We start from the raw sequence: 5,370 nt of genomic DNA, 5'->3' as shown, positions 1-5,370 counted from the left end.
GCATGGTATATTTCTCAATTTGTTTAGATATTTTATTTCTTCCATCAAAATTTTATAGTTTTTCTCATATAGACATAAAAAATGCTTAGTGATATTTGTGCCTAAATATTTTGGGGTTTGATGTTGATGTAAATGGTATTTTGGTTCTTTTTCCTAACAAAAGGGCATTTTTTTAACCAGCATCTTATTTTAAATGCTTCATATTATGATGAGTCAGTAGTGCTTACAAAAAGAAGAGGGCTTACAGGGAAAAGTATCAAAATAAGGCATAGCCTTTTATTGTCACAGGTCAGTATTAAGCAGTAGTGTTCTTCCTGGAAGGTACAAGTTGGACATCTGATTACCCAAAAGTTTAAGATGTGGCTCTGAAGATAATATCAAATGACCAGGATAGTGAACTTGGGATGGATTCCCTTAACTAGAATCAATGGCAATGAATTAGTGACAACGTTAAGTCTAGATTACAGTACTCTGGTGTCCAGTCATCCTCTATTGTTCATAGGTAAATCTGTACAGGCACTGTGCAAAACATGGGAGGGCTGGCCCTCTGGTTTGGAGTGCATATTAAAAAACACAGGCACATAGCCTAGAAACCAAACTTTATATGAACTAACAAAAATAATCATTTTGAAAATAACAGTAGGTAAGCTGGATAATATAGCAGGTTCTAAGTCAAAAGTCTTGAAGAGGTTTCCTGAACAGCAGGTTTGAGTTTCGCTAGTTCTTCAGTAAGAGATGCTCCATATTATGATGATATGATGATGATGGCGATGATATGATGATGATCAGAATGCTGATTCCTATTGCCCACATCTTGCAATTCTTCCACCAATATTTTCTCTTAAACTTGGCAGCACTTGTCTCAAATTGAGACGCTCCTGCCTGCAATGCATCTGCATGGTCATCTAGCTCAGAGAGCTTCCAGTCTTTTTCTAACACGTTGTCCATATTGACTCTCATTATGTCAACAACCTCATCTACTTGAGTTTGTGTCTGCTGAATTCTCCAATTACTGCCAGTGGCAGCACTGGAACCTGCAGGCACAGCTTCAGACATTTTGGCAGCGGGTGAGGGTCCGGTATAGTGTTTTTAAACTTAAATTCCAATCACTGATACATAAATCTTCCTCTAACCACTGCTTTTGCTGCATTCCACAAATTTTGTATTTTTTTCCGTTTAGTTCAAAAATATGTTTAATATATCTCAAAACTTCTCCTTTGGCCCATCTATTATTTAGTTTTCTGTTTAATCTCCAACTGTTTGGTGAGAGTTTTCAGTTATATTTCTATGTTTTTAAATTTCTCACTTAATTTCTTTGTGGTCTCTGAAAATATACTGTTTGATTACCATTCTGTTAATTTGGTTGGAAGGGGGGTACCAGGGATGGAACTTAGAGGCACACAGCCACTGAGCCACATCCCCAGCCCTTTTTTATATTTTATTTAGAGACAGGGTCTCACTGAGTTGCTTAGCACCTTGCTTTTGCTGAGGCTGGGTTTGAACTCACAATCCTCCTGTCTCAGCCTCCTGAGTTGCTAGGCTATTCTTCTAATTTTTAAGTTGTATTTTATTAAAAAAAATATGGTCTATGTTAGTGAATATTTTATATGAACTTGGGAAAAATGTGTATTCTGTCATTGCTGGATGAACTAATTCAGTTAGATTGACTCAATTGATGGAGGCTGTTCAGTTCAATCATATCTTTATTCATTTTCTATTTTTATTTTATTGGTTCTTTTTAGTTTTTTTTCTGTAGCTAGATCTATCATTTACTAACAGAGAGGTATTGAACTCTTCAACATAAGAATGAATTTGAGCCAGGTATGGTGGCACACACCTGTAATCCCAGTGGCTCATGAGGCTGAAGCAGACAGGTCACAAATTCAAAGCCAGTCTCAGCAACCTAATGAGGCAATAATCAATTTAGTGGGAGCCTGCCTCAAACTGTGAAAAAATACAAAAAGGCTGGGATTGTGGCTCAGTGGTTAAGAGCCTCTGGGTTTAATCCCGGATATCAAAAAATAAATATAAAAAAAAAGGAATGAATTTTTTGGGTCTTCCTTTTTAAGCCATTCTTATAGTCCCTGTTTTTTAATCCATGTATTTAGACCATTCTCATTTATAGTAATAATAAAGTTAGATCAATATCTACCATGTATATAACTTTTTATTTATCTTACTTCTTTGTTTCCTTTTTTGCTTTTTCTGCTTTTAATTGAATATTTTAAATCATTCTATTTTCTATTTATGTGTCTAGATAATAGAGGTTTCTCTAGATTTTGCAATATATATTTGTATCTAATTTAATTCCACCTTGAAATGACATCATTGTTAGAACAAATACCATATTACAGAGTATTTCCAATTCATACCTCCTGCCTCTCATAACTTTGCTGTCAGTCATTTCACCTCCTAGTATAATATAATCATCCAAATACACTGTTGCCATTAGTTTGGTGTAGTTACTCTGTATCTATTAGGTAAAGAAAAGTAAGAGTTTTTAATGTTCACTCATTCCTTATTGAAAATTCTTCCTTTATTTAGATAGATTTGAAATTTTTATCTGTCATTTCCCTTCTCTCTGAAGAATTTTTTTTAACTTTTCTTTTGAGGCAGATCTACTGATAATAAATTCTCTTACCTTCACCTGAGACAGTACTTTCTTTTTCTTTCTTTCTTTTCTTTTTCTTTTTTTTGAGACAGTACTTTCTTACTTTTGAAAGACAATTTCACAAGATAGAGAATTTTAGGGATTTTTTTTCTTTCTTCAAGTATCAATTTAAGTATTTCATTCCAGCCTCCTCTTGCTTACTCGGTTTCTGATGAGCTATCTTTGTTCCTCTATTAATAAATTTCTCCTCTCTTCTGGCTTCTTTCAAGTTTTTGTCTTCATATTTCTTCACTTTAAACATGATGTCACTAGGTGTGGACCTTTTTTACTTTTTTTGGTATTTATCTTCTGAGCTTCATGGGTCGGTCTATGGTTTGGTGTTTGTCGTTAATTTTGGAAAATTCTCAGACTTAATTACTTCAAGGATTTCTACTGCTCCTTTTTTGCCTTCTGGTATTCTTATTGTGCATATTGTATATACCCTTTGTAAATGTGCCATGGTTATTGGATATTTTGTTTTTTCCCCCATTATGTTTAATTTTTGAATTTCAGTTTGGGAAGTTTATATTGTTAGCCAAATACACTATACTAATGAGCCCATCAAAGAAATTCTTCATTTTTTTGCAGTGTGTGTTTGTTTGTATCCTTACTTTTTATACCATTATTTATTTTTTTTATTTACTTACTTACTAATTTACTTATTCTTATGTGATGCTGAGGATTGAACCCACTGCCCCACACATACTAGGCAAGCACCCTACCATTGAGTCACAACCCCAGCCTTATATCATTTCTTTTTTATTCTTTCTTGGAGAGTCCCTCTCTCTGCTAACATTACCCATTTGTTCTGGCAGGTTGTCTATTTTTTCCATTAGAATCCCTAACATATTAATTATAGTTATAGTTATTTTAAATTCCCTGTTCAATAATTTCAAAAGCAATGTCATATTAATCTGGAGTCTATGCTTGCTTTGTCTCTTCAGACTTTATTTTTTTTTCTTGCTTTTTAGCATGCAATTTTTTCTTGAAAGTCAAGCATGATATATTGGGTAATAGGAACTGAGGTGATTAAGCTTTTACTTTGAGGTTGTATGTTAATCTGGCTAGGAGCTGGACTGTGTTTAATGTTTGTAGCATCTGTGGGCACCAGATGCTTCAGTTTCATTTAGTGTCCTTATTTTTGTTGCCTTTGCTATCCTTGGGTTTCCGTCTTACATGGTTTCTTCCCCTCCTCCTCTGGAAACCAGAATGGGAGTTTTTCTCCAGTCTTCACTGTGAAAACCTGGTGGGGTTCCTGGAGACAAAACCCATGAAAATGTAGCCCTATCACCCAGGCTCCCCCACCAAGAATTTTTAACTCTTAGTCCACAACCTCACACAAGTCATCAAAACTAATGTTTAAGTTTTTCTACCACTAATTGGCTCCAGCAGCTTCTGCTTCAGGTAATCTGATTTGTGTTCTGATTTTCTGTTTTCAGCTGTCTCTAGATTTTGGGCTGGTGGTTTGTCCTGTGAACTAAAATCTCTGGGTCTAAAAAAATACATTGATTTTTTCAATGTTTTTCTTGTTATGAGCATGGGAGAAACAACTTAAAAGCTCTTCACGTGTCAGAGCTTGATATTTGACATGTGAGTTGGAATTTTCTTTGTAGCTTAGGGTTGAGTGCCAGGGCTCATATTCATAGCCCCAACAAGTTTCATTTTATCAAAGAGTAAAAGTATTAATCTTAAAGGTGTCTGTGTATCTATTTCATTATAAGATAATTTATTATTTTCTCTTTATTCATTGAGGACAGGTAAGCATGTAGTCAGTGGCAGACACTGAGTTACCTGAGTCAACTCCCACACCCAGCCTCATTTTCTTTTACCTAAGAGACTAGAAAATGTAAATGTGCACGTTTCCAACCAACTCTGCAGTAAGAATGGCTGAATAACTTTTTTTTTCCAAATAAGATGTAAATAAAAATCGACTGCAAAGTTTCTGGAAAGTTTTTGCTTTTTTTCTTTGATATATGAGTCAAACTTGGCTTATGGTACCTCTTCCCCTGTTATGCTTGTTTTCATCATGGAAATGATGCCCAAAGGTAGGGAAATTTTGAGGATGGGGCCAAGAGAATTACCATAGCATCACTGAAGTTTTGCCAACAGCCACTTACCAGCAGACTTCTTGGGTGAAAAAATAAACTTTTGTTTGAGACTTCCTAAGCTGCCTTTCCTGTAACCTGCAGCCCATATGCATTTCAGACTGATGAAATACCTAATCTATATGGAATCTGAGGTACAAAACCAAGAAATCAGACTAATACTAGGAAAATCAGAAGTAAGCTTGGCTAGAATGGAAGACTCATGCTGAGGCCCATCTAGTGAAAGAACTAAAGCAGAGATTAGTCTAAACAGTTGTTGAAATCCCAAGGACTAGAGGTTTGCTTATTGCTACTTGTTATCCACATGGCACATGAGATGTGGAAGGGCTATTGATTGTAAATTCAAATTTGCCAGCAGCTTGATGTTTCTGGGCTTCAGTTTCCATATCCACATAATGGGGATAAAAGTGTGTTCCTCATTAGAGTGTTGTGCCTGAACACAATAAGTGTATTTTTCTCATCCTTTTTGGTCTCTCAGAGATTATTTAAAGTGGTTATTAAGGCTGTTTACTGCTTATGCTGGGTCACGATGCATTGAAAGTGTGACTCTGTTTGTCAATATTGTTACATTTGATTACATTCCACTTAAACCTGACAAATATTTACTTACATAAA

At 35.2% G+C, this 5,370-nt stretch overlaps 1 pseudogene; it reads right to left on the bottom strand.

The window, feature by feature from the left end:
* Nucleotides 1-717: 717 nt before the first annotated feature.
* Nucleotides 718-1,056, bottom strand: LOC114082991 (vesicle-associated membrane protein 3 pseudogene; annotated as a pseudogene).
* Nucleotides 1,057-5,370: the final 4,314 nt, after the last annotated feature.

This window comes from Marmota flaviventris, chromosome X (genome assembly GCF_047511675.1).
Source record: "Marmota flaviventris isolate mMarFla1 chromosome X, mMarFla1.hap1, whole genome shotgun sequence".
NCBI classification, from domain to species: Eukaryota; Metazoa; Chordata; class Mammalia; order Rodentia; family Sciuridae; genus Marmota; species Marmota flaviventris.
Note: the sequence above shows the minus strand (reverse complement) of the source record. Positions and strands in the feature narration are given on the sequence as shown.